The 15581-nt window shown below is 43.0% G+C and overlaps 1 protein-coding gene across 9 annotated transcripts in view; it reads left to right on the top strand.

The window, feature by feature from the left end:
* The window catches only part of WBP1L (WW domain binding protein 1 like), a 58974-nt gene that overhangs the window by 26234 nt on the left and 17159 nt on the right, over positions 1-15581 (top strand). The window lies entirely within an intron of this gene.

The following is a 15581-nucleotide window of genomic DNA, read 5'->3' as shown; positions in this document are numbered from 1 at the left end:
TTGAATGAATTCTATTTCATGTTTAATTCAGAAGGTATTGATTTTTTAATGCTGAAGGATTCTTACGACTAACTTCTATATCTGAAAAGTATTGAGCACCTGTTCTACTCAAAGCACGTTGTGGATACAAAGAGGTATCAATAGAAACTATCCATGCCCTCACAGTCAGGCAGGTGGTGTAGAACAAGCACGCAGGTGATGGAACGTTAGGCAGGTGGCGGTGGGCGAGTGACATTAGGAATGGAGTGGTACAGTTCAGAGTTGTGGAAAGGAGGCTTTTGCAGGTGGTCCTTTCCACAGTCCAGTGGTCTCAGTTGTTGCACTGTAGGTATGTGGAAGGACCAGTTGATGGCAAGTTCTAGTTGCTGGGATGCAGGCTAGATCCATCAAGACAGGAATTTATATCCTGTACCTCGAATGTTGCCTTTCTCTGTGGGAAAATTATCCCCCAAATTGCCCTCACTGATGAAGTGAGATGATCCCTGATACTGAAATGAGTAGCCTCCAGTGAAAGTGGGGTGGGTCTGGGGCCCGCTCAGGCAGTGTGCCCTTGCCCAGGTTGGAATGTACGGGTAGAGGCACAGGGGGCTGTTTGTATTCTTGAAAAGGCCCCTGCTTGGCCTGGTGCTGAATGTGACAGGGCAGCCAGAGTGTTGAACCCCAGTTACTCCCTGGACACAGGGAAGGCAGCCTGGAGCTGCAAGCGCGGGAGCCGTGCACAGGGAGAGGGCAGATGGAATTTTCCAACTTCCAATTTAACCCCTACACTGCTGAATATCAGCCAACGTTGACATGATACTTTGATTAATGTCACGACAGCCACCCATCAGGTAGGAGGTCTTATCTCCTTTCACCTGTGAGGCAGCGGAAAGTCAAGAAATTATCTATTTGAGATCACAGAGCTAACGTGTGGCAGCGGTAGCTCTGGAGGCCACGTCTCCTCAGTGCTGTCCTGCTGTTGCACATCGCTGGTAGGGTTCCCGCACCAAACCTGCTGCCAGACCTTCTCCCTGTGGCCCTGTTCTCTGCACGGGACTGAGTGTCCCAGTCACCATTACCCTCCTATGTGTGCTGATTTTAATTAGCCTCTCTACCAGGTTCAGGACAAAGTAAGCAAGACCCTGCTGGAAGGGAACTGGCTGTATATAAATGCAGCAAACACCAAGTAACACTTGTTTGTACTACCAGAGGTGTACTGATTTGGAACTGATTTGTAAAAATCAGTGAAAACTACGAGCGACAGCTCCGTAGAACACCTCAGTTCCCTATAGTCACCTAACAGAAAGGATGGTTCCCGTCCAAGCCCTTTCAGGTGACTTTTTAAACACCGCCCCCCCGCAACCATCTCTGTTGCAAGAAGCTGCTTTTTTAAGAGGAATGTGCTTGTTTTTCATCACATTCTTGTTATCAAAGCAAAGAGAAGCCAGTGGACTGGACAGTAACTTGGTGGAAAAGAAGACTGTATCTGCTGATTTTGAAACTTTTATCCAGGATGGAGCCAAAGAAAACATTCACTTCCTCCAGTAATATCCCATGAGTTTGATCCACCCCCTCCCACCCCTTTTCCTTGAAGAGGTAAATTTTAGTCCAGGAAAACAATAATTTGGGACTACTTGGAGGAAAAAAACCCCAAAAACTGTGCTATAAAATTCCTTCCCCTGCCCTGACTCCCCAGCAGCTGGATACCAGTTCCTCCCTGGCACTTCTTGACTCTATTTGTTGCTAATTTGTAGCAACAGTGAGTTGAAACAGCCCTGCATTTGACCTGGTTTAGCCATTTTTGTGCCCCCTCTGTAGCCATTGCTGCTGTGGGCAGGGCTCAACTGGACTTGAACGTGGACCTCACAAGAGGCATCTGTTGCTAAAAATGGTGATTCAATTCTAGGTGACTTGCTTGACCTGTCTTGTTCTTTTAACTGAAAGAGAGGAGGGGCAGTGGCAGAAAGCTGTATACATCTCAGTAGAGAGGGAGACAGGCTTTGAGAACGGCTGGCCGGAGTGTGACACAGTGACTTATTTTCCTGCAAGTGGCGTATATTTTGCTGGGACTGTGTCTCACAGAAGACATTGGTTCCCTTGGGCATTGCATGAAGGGGGACAGAATATTCTTTATTGTTTGGTTCTCTTGCTTAACATACATGCTCACAGGAGCTTCCACTGAACTGTGACACATGGTCTCATTCTTTTTTTTTTAACATCTTTATTGGAGTATAATTGCTTTACAATGGTGTGTCAGTTTCTGCTTTATAACAAAGTGAATCAGATATACATACACATATGTCCCCATATCTCTTCCCTCTTGCATCTCCCTCCCTCCCACCCTCCCTATCCCACTCCTCTAGGTGGTCACAAAGCTCCGAGCTGATCTCCCCGTGCTATGCGGCTGCTTCCCACTAGCTATCTGTTTTACGTTTGGTAGTGTATATATGTCCATGCCACTCTCTCACTTTGTCCCAGCTTACCCTTCCCCCTCCCTGTATCTCAAGTCCATTCTCTAGTAAGTCTGTGTCTTTATTCCCGTCTTGCCCCTAGGTTCTTCATGACCATTTTTTTTCTGTTGTTTTTTAGATTCCATATATATGTGTTGGCATACGGTATTTGTTTTTCTCTTTCTGACTTACTTCACTCTGTATGACAGACTCTAGGTCCATCCACCTCACTACAAATAACTCAATTTTGTTTCTTTTTATGGCTGAGTAATATTCCACTGTATATATGTGCCACATCTTCTTTATCCATTCATCTGTTGATGGACACTTAGGTTGCTTCCATGTCCTGGCTATTGTAAATAGAACTGCCATGAACATTGTGGTACATGACTCTTTTTGAATTATGGTTTTCTCAGGGTATATGCCCAGTAGTGGGATTGCTGGGTCGTATAGTAGTTCTGTTTTTAGTTTTTTAAGGAACCTCCGTACTGTTCTCCATAGTGGCTGTATCAGTTTACATTCCCACCAACAGTGCAAGAGGGTTCCGTTTTCTCCACACCCTCTCCAGCATTTATTGTTTGTAGATTTTTTGATGATGGCTATTCTGACTGGTGTGGGATGATATCTCATTGTAGTTTTGATTTGCATTTCTCTAATGATTAATGATGTTGAGCATTCTTTCATGTATTTGTTGGCAATCTGTATATCTTCTTTGGAGAAATGTCTATTTAGGTCTTCTGCCCATTTTTGGATTGGGTTGTTTGTTTTTTTGTAATTGAGCTGCATGAGCTGCTTGTAAATTTTGGAGATTAATCCTTTGTCACTTGCTTCATTTACAAATATTTTCTCCCATTCTTAGGGTTGCCTTTTCGTCTTGTTTATGGTTTCCTTTGCTGTGCAAAAGCTTTTAAATTTCATTAGGTCCCATTTGTTTATTTTTGTTTTTATTTCCATTTCTCTAGGAGGTGGGTCAAAAAGGATCTTGCTGTGATTTATTCCATAGAGTGTTCTGCCTATGTTTTCCTCTAAAAGTTTGATAGTGTCTGGCCTTACATTTAGGTCTTTAATCCATTTTGAGTTTATTTTTGTTGTATGGTGTTAGGCAGTGTTCTAATTTCATTCTTTTACATGTAGCTGTCCAGTTTTCCCAACACCACTTATTGAAGAGGCAGTCTTTTCTCCATTGTATATTCTTGCCTCCTTGATCAAAGATAAGGTGACCATATGCGTGTTTATCTCTGGGCTTTCTATCCTGTTCCATTGATCTATATTTCTGTTTTTGTGCCAGTACCATACTGTCTTGATTACTGTAGCTTTGTAGTATAGTCTGAAGTCCAGGAGCCTGATTCCTCCAGCTCCGTTTTTCTTTCTCAAGATTGCTTTGGCTATTCGGGGTCTTTCGTGTTTCCATACAAATTGTGAAATTTTTTGTTCTAGTTCTGTGAAATATGCCAGTGGTAGTTTGATAGGGATTGCATTGAATCTGTAGGTTGCTTTGGGTAGTATAGTCATTTTCACAATGTTGATTCTTCCAATCCAAGAACATGGTATATCTCTCTGTTTGTATCATCTTTAATTTCTTTCATCAGTGTCTTATAATTTTCTGCACACAGGTCGTTTGTCTCCTTACGTAGGTTTATTCCTAGGTATTTTATTCTTTTTGTTGCAATGGTAAATCGGAGTGTTTTCTTAATTTCATTTTCAGATTTTTCATCATTAGTGTATAGGAATGCAAGAGGTTTCTGCACATTAATTTTGTATTCTGCTACTTTACCAAATTCATTGATTAGCTCTAGTAGTTTTCTGGTAACATCTTTAGGATTCTCTATGTATAGTATCATGTCATCTGCAAACAGTGACAGCTTTACTTCTTCTTTTCCGATTTGGATTCCTTTTATTTCTTTTTCTTCTCTGATTGCTGTGGCTAAAACTTCCAAAACTGTGTTGAGTAATTGTGGTGAGAGTGGGCAACCTTGTCTTGTTCCTGATCTTAGTGGAAATGGTTTCAGTTTTTCACCATTGAGGATGATGTTGGCTGTGGGTTTGTCATGTATGGCCTCTATTATGTTGAGGTAAGTTCCCTCTATGCCTACTTTTTGGAGGGTTTTTATCATAAATCGGTGTTGACTTTTGTCGAAAGCTTTCCCTGCATCTATTGAGATAATCATATGGTTTTTCTCCTTCAATTTGTTAATATGGTATTATCACATTCATTGATTTGCATATAGTGAAGAATCCTTGCATTCCTGGGATAAACCCCACTTGATCATGGTGTATGATCCTTTTAATGTGCTGTTGGATTGTTTGCTAGTATTTTGTTGAGGATTTTTGCATCTATGTTCATTAGTGATATTGGCCTGTAGTTTTCTTTCTTTGTGATATCCTTGTCTCGTTTTGGTATCAGGGTGATGGTGGCCTTGTAGAATGAGTTTGGGAGTGTTCCTCCCTCAGCTATACTTTGGAGGAGTTTGATAAGGATAGGTGTTAGCTCTTCTCTACATGTTTGATAGAATTCACCTGTGAAGCTATCTGGTCCTGGGCTTTTGTTTGTTGGAAGACTTTTTTTTCTTTAATTAATTAATTAATTAATTTATGGCTGTGCTGGGTCCTCGTTTCTGTGCGAGGGCTTTCTCTAGTTGCATCAAGTGGGGGCCACTCTTCATCGCAGTGCGTGGGGCTCTCACTATCGTGGCCTCTCTTGTTGCGGAGCACAGGCTCCAGACGCGCAGGCTCAGTAATTGTGGCTCACGGGCCTAGTTGCTCTGCGGCATGTGGGATCTTCCCAGACCAGGGCTCGAACCCGTGTCCCCTGCATTGGCAGGCAGACTCTCAACCACTGCGCCACCAGGGAAGCCCCTGGAAGACTTTTAATCACAGTTTTAATTTCAGTGCTTGTGATTGGTCTGTTTATATTTTCTATTTCTTCTTGGTTCAGTCTCGGAAGGTTGTGCATTTCTAAGAATTTGTCCATTTCTTCATGGTCTCATTCTTGGTTTCAAATACTGCCCAGCCTATCCTGTGGTTTTCTTCAAGGATTTAGAAATCCCTGGTTACCCCCGGCAGTGGTGTGAATACCTGTGACCTCCTGCTCCTCGGGGTGTGGCTCTGGAGTGTGGTGCGGAGGCCCAGGATAGGTTGGGACCGGCTGCCAACGAAAATAGAATGTGCAGTCACTCTCCTGCCTCAGGAGTAAAGTTTCGGGTTGATGGGCCAGGCTCAGATTGTGCTGGGTTACTGTAAACCTATCATGGCCAGAGAGCCTTTGGTACGTTCTTCAGTCATCATGTGAAATCACATCGCCACAGCCCTGACCTAACTCTTGGAGGATCCCTTCATGTTGCTGTTTGTAGGGCGTACTGAAGAGTCACAAGGAGCGTGCAGGAGGACTAGCCTTTGGGGTTACTTGACCGTCAGTCACCAGGATTAGTACTTTCTGAAGGTTTTTGCATGTCTGATCCTTTGCTAGGGTAGGTTCATTTATGAGATTGACTTCATCCTTGTCCCAGGGAATTTACAGAGTGGTTGGGGAGCCCAGGGGACAATCAGGTGACAGTACTGGGTGGAACACAATTCTGCACTAAGTTGTATGGTTCAGTTTGGCTGGAATGGTGGTTCGAAACTGGAGGCAATTTTGCCTCCCTCCCCAAGGGACATTTGACAATGTTTGGACATTGTTGGTTGTCACATCTAGGGGGTTGGGTGGGGTGTTGCTACTGGCATCTAGTGAGTAGAGGCCAGGGATGCTGCTAAACATCCTACAAAGCACAGGACAGTCCCCATGACAAAGAATTATCTGGCTCCAAATGTCAATACAGTTGTCCCTCAGTATTCACAGGGGTTTGGTTCCACAAGCTCCACGGATAGCAAAATCCGAGGATGTTCAAGTCTCTTATGTAAAATGACTAAGTCCACTTGGCCCTCCTGCATCTGTGGGTTCCGCATCTGTGATTCAGCTGGCCTGGGATTGACTCTGTGGATACCAAGGGCCGACTGTCATGCCAGGGTGGAGACACTCTGGGCTGAAAACTACTGCTGCCTAGTGCATGGCACTCTGCTCAGGAGGCAGTCACAAGCCACAGGCCTCAGGAAGGGTGGACTGACATGTTTTAATAAAGGGGAAATGGGTATACTTTTCCCTGCTGCTTTCTAAGCAATAGGTACTTTTTGTCCAGAGATTTAGAATCTTGACATCTTGGTTGCCCCTAATCAGCAGGAACTATGCCTTGTCAAGGACAGGTATAAAGATAATTTTTTATGGCCAGTAGATAAGATCAAGCCCTTCTGGAACTGACATTTTATCTCTTGCTCTGAAAAATCTGGATAACCACCCCCCAGAAGGTAGGATCTCAGAAGTGCTCAAATAACTTTATACAACTTAAAGAACAATTAGGCTACAGTTGTTTTAATAACAGGCCATATTCCAAGCCCGGTCCCTGTTGCTGTGGCCTGTGTTTATTGTAATCTATTTCCGATAACACATAGAAAAGGAGGATACTAAATTTCCCCTCTTCTAAATCATGTGGCGTCTCTTTTAATTCTAAGGTGTAAGATCTTAAAATACAGAAAGTTCTTTAAAGTTATTCAAGTCTTTTGGAGAGAGCGTCTGGATCCGAAGATGTTTTTAAATCTTGTTTCTCTTCTCGGGGAGACCATTTTTAATGTAACCCTTTGTTGAGGTAGAAGCAGATGGTTTCCTTGAACAGCGTGGAACTTTTTACTGGCAATAAATCTCTGGTAGTAGTCTCTAGACAGGCAAGCATACAAGACAAGTCCTGTTATTATTTCTTTTGCTCCCAACAAAAGCCTGCTGCAGTGGGATGGAACTGCTGAGGGAAAAAACGAGGTTCAAGTTAGAACTTTGCTTAAAGTGAGGAAGGTCTCTGAGACACCCCACGTGTTCTTCACCGTCCAGTGAAACTGTGGTGAATCTCTTTTAAAGCACAACAGACAGCAGCAACTTAACCTGTACCTTCAGTATTTCAGATCCTTTTGAAAACTGTACCTCTTTCTAGGCAAAGAAGTGATTATTTTTTTTGATCAAGAGCCATTTTCAGGATATAACAAAGACTTTGATGAGCTGGAACCCAGTCATAGAAAGAATACTGAACCAAAAGTCAGAAGACCAGGGTTTTGACAGTCCTGATTCTGTCAATCAGCAGCCTTAGGCTAAGTGTCAGTTTCTTATCCGTAAGATGAGGGTGGTAGCACTTCTGATCTCTTGTAGGGTGCTGGCTGGCAGGCTCAAATGTGAGGCTGGCTGTTGAAGTTTGAAAAGCTTGAGAGTCCTATATAAATGTGTATTATATAAACTGATTAGATACATGTGTGTGTTGTGTATATACCATCATTGCTCCAAATTATGACCATGAGGCTTTGCCACATTATAAATTGTTAAAAAAAAAAAAAGAATGAATTCTGTTGATTAGACTATACTTATTAATTAAGGCACAGAAGGAACCTGAATATTTCAGGAAGGTTTTCTGCAACCAGAACTAAGACATAAACTTTTTTTTTAACCTAACAGTTTAGTAATTACAGAGTTCCTCAAAGGCAAAGTCCTTATCTTATCTGTCATTTTTGTGCCTGTCAGCATCTATCATGAAAGTTAGGATAACCCCTAAGCATCCTGTTCCTTCCACTAAAATTCGGGCTTTAGATCCAGAAAAGATGTTCTAGCTGGGTAATCACTCTGAACCTCAGTTTCCTGGTTTCCTGTAAAAAGAGAGGAATACATAACATGGGTAAAAATGCCTAGCTAAATGCTCGATAAACACAGGCACTGGGCAGAACTTGGTTCTCTGTCGCATTTCCTGAGTGTTGTGGCCGTAGGTTTTCCTGATTCGCTAGAGGTGTTCTCCTCATCCAGTGAAGAGGGGCCCTCCTTTTTGTCTAGGTGCCTATTTTATATGGTGTGTGTAAGATGTTGCTGGAGCCTCAGTGTAGAGAGTTCAGATGTCTGCCATTTATATTTGGCCCTCTGCAGTAGGCCTTAACCTCAGGGTGAGGGGATGAACGGAGTATTACTGAACTTGAGAGCAGGAGGAGCTAATCAGATGTCCACAGGGGCCAGGCAGTGACACACCTGAGTCAAGCAGATGGGGTTACTGGCCAGGAGGGAATTCAGGGAGGCTGCGTTGGAGCCAGAGCACATACACGTCTGTGGCCCTGCCTAATAGGGCCCCGAGGGAATGTGGGCCCTGGATTTCCAGAAGCTGGAAATCTGAATTTCTCTATGAATCCTTCTCATTTTACGATGTTGACAGTTAATTCCATTTTTTTAAAAAGTTGTAAAAAAAATTTTAAAAAGGTACCGTGTGGGCATAGAACTCATTAGTGGGCCCACTGTGGCCCACGGGCCAGCAGTTTGCAATCCCTGCTCTCAAGCAGGAGGAGCAGTGATAAAGCTAATGCGAAGGGAGGGACTTGCCCTCATGACCAACTGTGGACACAAAATAGCAGAATTGCCATCCTGCTCTGCTCGAGTGCCACCTGCTCTGTTGCATGCTACTGCTATTGTATCCCTTGGCTCCCTGCACCATCCCTTGCTGAAGATGCCATACTTCTCAGTGCATTTATTCTGTGGCAGAAGTCAGTGATGAGGGATTGCCGCGGTACCTCCAGGTAGAACTGTTTTTCCTTGTAAGTGTCCAGGGGTGAAAGAGTGGCAGGTTAACCCAATGTCCTGAGCTGCTGCAGCCGGCCAGGTCCCGCAGACCTGCATGCACTGGGACAAGTAGCCTTTAATAAAACCATGGGATATGTTGCAACTTCCGATCTTTGCTCTGGGATTTTCCTACCACGATCAAGTGGCTTTTTCTGAGTTTGTTACTCAGGTTCCTAATAGCAACACAGGAAATGGGTTTTAATTTCTTTGCTGGCTGCTCTGTTTGGGGGCTATTTAATGAGGATCCAGTTGCAGTGCAGCTTTGGCTGTAGCAGTACTGGTATGGATAGAAGCATACATAACTAACGTGTCACATTTTAAAAAATTTAAGTTATGATCTGTTATTTGTATTTTTTTATGGAATGAGGCAGAGAGAGTATAAATAATTTTATGTGCCTTGATTCTAAGTGGCAATTCTTGAGGGTAACTATTGGGATGTGTTCAAGATTATAGAAATAGAATGTAAGACTATTCCACTTCTGGAGGGCCAGAACTGTGTATATTGTATTTTTTTAACATCTTTATTGGAGTATAATTGCTTTACAATGGTATGTTAGTTTCTGCTTTATAACAAAGTGAATCAACTATACATATACGTATATCCCCATATCTCCTCCCTTTTGCATCTCCCTCCCATCCTCCCTATATTGTATGTTTGTTATAAATCTAGGGCAGTTGTTGTCAAATTTGAATATATGTGAGCATAACCAGGGGAATATGTATTAAATTGCAATTCTTCAGTCTCTGCCCCCAGAGGTTCTCAATCTACATTCTTTTTTTTTTTTTTTTTTTTTTGCGGTACGTGGGCCTCTCACTGTTGTGGCCTCTCCCGTTGCGGAGCACAGGCTCAGCGGCCATGGCTCACGGGCCGAGCCGCTCCGCAGCATGTGGGATCTTCCCAGACTGGGGCACTAACCCGTGTTACCTGCATCGGCAGGCGGACTCTCAACCACTGCGCCACCAGGGAAGCCCTCAATCTACACTCTTAACAAATACCCCAGGTGATTTGGGGCCTATGGACCATACTTTGGGAAATGCATCTCTGTTTTGTTGCCTTTGTTGTCTAAATGTGTTCATTGCCACTTGAGGGCGAATTCACTCATATGTGAGATGCCTTGATTTGTTCTGATTCACTGTGTTACTCTTCCTCGGATTCTTAGAGAGTGTCAGTCTTCTAGAGTCCCCAGAGAGAATTATTCCAGGGGACCCTCACAGGTGGAAGTAAAGGGACCAAGTCCCTCCTATAGCAGGGGTCCCAGGGACTCCCCTTCAGCAGCACACACTGCAGCCAAATCTTGAAGCAGCAGCTCCCCCCATTGGTTCTAGGCTTTTCTCAAGTGTGTCACTAGTTCCAGGTTTTGGCTTTACCCTTTAAAGTACTTTGCAGCTGGAGGATGGGAGACTGGGTGCTCCTGAGCCCAGGGAGCTGGAGCCTAGAGCCCTTAAGGGGTAAAGTACACTATCAAATCTGAGGGGTGAGCCTGAATCTTACCAGACTGGATTTATTGGCTTGGTTAGGGGAACATGCCGAGGCTATTTGTCCTTTCGGGAAATTATTGAACCCAACAAAACAGCATAAAAATTCTTTCCTAGTATCTGGTTGCATACAAAGCAGAATCTTGGTTCACTTCTTAGCAGGGGCTTGCCCTTTATCAGAAAGGAAGAAACTGGGCTCTTTTAGCTAGTAAAGCTTAAAGGAGTATTTGTCATGTGTAGTATATACTGGGAGGGATGCAAAAGTAGAATGTGACGATCCCTACCATCAAAGAAAGGGAGATTAGAATAACACCTAGGGAACAATGGGTCAGGACTCCTGTGGAATCATCCCTCTGCCTCAGTTTACTTTCCTTCATCCCCAACTCTTCTGTAATGGCCTCCCACATTTCAAGATGTGTACCCTTGGGACTTCCATGGCAGTCCAGTGATCAAGACTCCGTGCTTCCACTGCAGGGGGTATGGGTTCGATCCCTGGTTGGGGAACTAAGATCTCGCATACCACCCAGTGCACCCCAAAAAAATGTGTACCCTTGAACAATTATACTTACTTCCTGGAGCTCTTCAAACAGCCTTAAAACCGTTAGTAGGGGAAAAGTGACTTTAACTTTCTTATTGTAAAAATAGAGGTAAATCCACAAAACTTTTAAGAGTGTATTTTATGACCACCTACAAATCATTTTCTAAGGATCTGAACCTGAAAGTGTAGCATTTTCAGAATTTAAAGATGCTGTCTAGGATAGAACAAAAATAGCTGATTCTGAGTTAAAGTTGCTTGCCTGTTGTACAAGGCCTATGAGGTATGGCCTCTTTCTGAATTCTCAGTTCTTCCTTTCACATTATTCTTTCTTAGATTCACTGTACTCAGCCACACTAGCCTTCTTTCTTTTCCTAGAGCACACCAGGTTCATTCCTGCATTGGTGTCTTTGCATACACTTGACAGTCCCTCTGCCTGGAACACTGTTCCTACAGGTCTGCTGTCTCCTTCTCATCATTCAGGGCACAACTCAGACATCACCCTCTCAGGGAGGCCTTTCCTGACTGCCCCATGTAAAACCCTTTGTCCTATTATACTGTTTTATTATCCTTGTGAAGCTTATTACTACGTTAAATTCTAATTTCACTTGTTAATTTTCAGTCTTCACCCACTGGAATGTATTTAAGATCTTTTTGTCTTTGTTGTTCTCCAGTTTCAAACAATGTGCCCAGGTGTGAGTTTATTATTGTCTGAAAATTCCCTATCTTTAATCAGTTCTGGAAATTTTTCAGTTATCTCTTTAAATATTGACTCTCCTCCATTTTCCTCTTTCCTTCTTGAGCTTCTTATTTCTCATTTTCCATTTCTATGTTTTCTCTTAATTGGTAGAAGCTGGTTGCTGGGTGATTTTCTCAGCTCTGCTTTCCAGTTCACTAATTCTCTCTTTAACATGGTCTAATCTCTGTGTAACCCACCTGTTGAGTTTTTAATTTTAATAACTATTTTTTCTGCAAGTTTTGTTTATTCCTGAAATCCATTTGGTCACTGTCTCTTTTTTAGTATGTTCTTTTCTCATGTTTTTCTTTTTGGCTTTAATCATTTGAAACATGTATATATATTACAGTTTATCTGATCATTCTATTAAGTTTTTTTGGAGAGTCTTATCCACCTATTTGTTGAATTTCCCACATCTTGTTTGTGATGGATTATTTTTACATAAGTTTTTATATTTTGTGTGAGCTCATCTTCAACAGAGCTTTATCTGTGGGCATCTTTCATGCCCTGATGGAGGGTAGGTCTCTTTAGAGTTTTACGTTTCTTCTACCACATGTCCCATTCTGGGACTACTTTTTTTTTTTTTTTTGACTGCATTGGGTCTTCATTGCTGCTCATGGCCTTTCTCTAGTTGTGGTGAGTGGGGGCTACTCAGCTACTCTGTTGTGGTGAGCTTGCTTCTCATTGCAGTGGCTTCTGTTGTTGCGGAACACAGGCTCTAGGCACACGACCTTCAGTAGTTGTGGCATGAGGGCTCAGTAGTTGTGGCTCATGGGCTCTAGAGTGCAAGCTCAGTAGTTGCGGCGCACCAGATTAGGTGCTCTGTGGCATGTGGGAATCTTCCCGGACCAGGGATTGAACCCATGTCCCCTGTACTGGCAGGCGGATTCTGAACCACTGCACCACCAGGCAAGTCCTGGGATTACTTTTTGTGTTAAAATTTTGGCTTGGGGATTCTCAGACTATGTAGTAGCACAATTCAGATCTCAAATTAGCTCGCGGAAAAGCCGATGGTTACAGATTATTAGAAGAGATACTTTTTCCCTCTCAATTCAGACCTTTCTTATTGTCACTGTGTGCCAAAGGGCTAATTTTTTTCTAGTCTGCTCTGTCTCTTTGAAGGGTCTTCACCTGATATTGGGACTCAGTTCCAATTCCCTGTTTTAGGTGGACCCAAGAAAACAAACAGCCCTTCTTTCCACGGCAGCTGGGAAGGCCAGATTTCATTTAACACTGTAGTTTCTAGTTCCCCACCCCCAACATTTTTGGTCCGAGGGCTCTTCCTTGCTTTATTGCAAGCTCAGCTGTGTAATTAAAATAATATATATATTTATATATATAAATTAATTTGTTATAATATTGCTTCTGTTTTACGTTTTGGTTTTTTTGGCCGTGAGGCATGTGGGATCTTAGCTCCCCGACCAGGGATCGAATCCGCACCCCCTGCATTAGAAGGTGAAGTCTTAACCACCGGACCGCCAGGGGAGTCCCAAAAGAATATTATCATATTTTTAAAGTTACCTACCCAGCTACATTGCTAGAAGCAAGATCTTTTCCTCTAGAATCTCTTGCTCAATGTGGTAGCTGTAGCATCCAACACAGTGCCTGGCAAGTGGGGAAAGGGTATCAATACATATTTGTTATTTGATTTGTAGAAATGGATGTTTCCATTCCTTTCCCCTGTAGAGAAGGCCAGAGATGGTGCTCCAAATTCATGCATATCCAGCAGCCAAGAGATTTAGCATCTGTGCTTTAACATCCTGTGAAGGATTTCAATTTTCCTATTTTTCACTTTTAAACTTTAAAACTTCACCGCTTTCCTAAGGGCATGAAGGTGCTGTTGCCAGTTGCTAGCAGGGTTTTCCAGCCCCATAAATTGGCAAATTAAAAGCATGCCCGGGGAATCATTACTGCCCAGTGTCTTTTTATGCTGGCACTTTGAAAGTTCTTACACTGATCAAATTGACCTTTACAGTGGCTCAGTAAGAATAGCAACTCTAAGACATTGAAACTCTTAAGGAAAATGATGTTAGTCCCATAGTTTATGCTGCTGCCAAAGAGACGAGGTAACTTTTTGCATATGTGCAAAAGGCATACTATTCATCCTCTTCCACTGTAAATGTTCTTTCCAGGGCAGTGTTGGTCTTGCTTCCTGCTTCTTCACACCTGTGCTTTTTGTTTGGTGACCATATGTGCCCCGTTTCTTGGAACTGGTCACCGCAGTACCAGAGCTGAAGGTACACGTTTAACAAATGAGGATCTTGATGGTCATCATCACAGTCTCATTCTGAGGTGAAAGACCTCAGCGTAAGAGCATGTGTTATTCACCCAAAGTTTCTTTATGACAGGTCTACGTTTCTAGCATATTTGGGCCAGGAGTTTGTGCAAATGAAAACATTGCCTGGGAAAAAAGTATCTTTAAAATGCAGATCTCATCTTGTCCCTGCTTACCTAACTTCCTTACCTATTTGTTCAGCCGTTTCCTAGCTAAAGGGCTTTTCTCGTACCATTTCCTTTTCCTGGAATGTTCTTCCCATCCCTCTTCCCTAGTTACTAACTTTCTAACCATCCTGGCAATCTCAGTTCAAGCTTACCCTCCTCACAGCTCTCTAGACCTCCTTGACTAGTTCCTAGTTCTTAATTATTGTAAGCTTTCACCAAATCACATACTTTTCCTTCCTACAGTTTTATCTGTATGATTACTTTATCATCTTTCATTGGACTTTAAGCTCCATGAGGGTAAAGTGCGTGACTGCTTTGGCCTTTTATGTTTCCATTGTGTTCCCCACCACTAGTTCAGTGCTGGTGCAGGGTAGGTACTCAGTAAATGTTGAAGGAAGGAGTGAAGGCCCTGTGTTCCCCAATGGGACAACCACCATTCTGCTTTTCAGAAAATCAGTATGTGAAAATAATGACCTTTCAAACAAAGAAGAGAGGAAGCCCAAGCATGTTGCCCCTCCTCACTGCCAAGCAGAAGATGTTCCCAAAGTCAAAGAGCTCCACAAGGGCAGGGCCCTTATCTTTTCCCTCAAAGACGAAATATTGATTTTGTTTGGTTTGGGGCTTTTAAGTGGATTTATTTAAGCATCTGAAGTGTAAAAAGCAAGTGAAGAAGTATAACTTAAACCAAGGAGGCTGTAGCTTAATAGTTAAAAGCTCAGGCTCTGGAGTTGGATGAATTAGATTGGACTGCTTCCTAGCTGTGTGGCCTCCAGCAAGTGACTTAGCCTCTGTTGACCTCAATTCTCTTATACTACCCTCTTCATAGTGGTGCTTTCAAGTTTAGATGAAGGAAGACTTGTAAGGCATTTAGAACAGTGCCTGGAACATAGCAGGTACTCAGTATACACTAGCCGTATTATTCACCCCAGCTCATTCTGCCTTCACAGAGGCTGCATAGCCATTGTTTCATTCAGCAAACCTTTGTGTGCCAAGCACTGTGCTCATTCTTGGAGTTGGGGAGGGGGATTAAGGAGACAGAGCTCCTGCCCATAGGGAGTGCACGATATAACTCTTGTTCACTCTTGAGAAGGGGGTGTGGGGTGGGATATTAACTTCCCACTCTTCAAGACTTGGCCTGAACAACATAATGTCGTAGTGCTTGGAGATGCTTGGAAGAAAAGCAAAGGGTGCTCATAAAGAGTGCTGAGAATTTTTCATGTTTGAACTTGCCATTGCATTCTCTCTACCTTTTTCTATTCTTCATGTGTCTGAAGCAGCCCACATTGCCAGTGAACTTTA

Source organism: Leucopleurus acutus (assembly GCF_964270905.1).
Source record: "Leucopleurus acutus genome assembly, chromosome: 14".
Taxonomy (NCBI): Eukaryota; Metazoa; Chordata; class Mammalia; order Artiodactyla; family Delphinidae; genus Leucopleurus; species Leucopleurus acutus.
The sequence above is the reverse complement of the archived record's forward strand: the minus strand, read 5'-3'. Positions and strand labels throughout refer to the sequence as shown.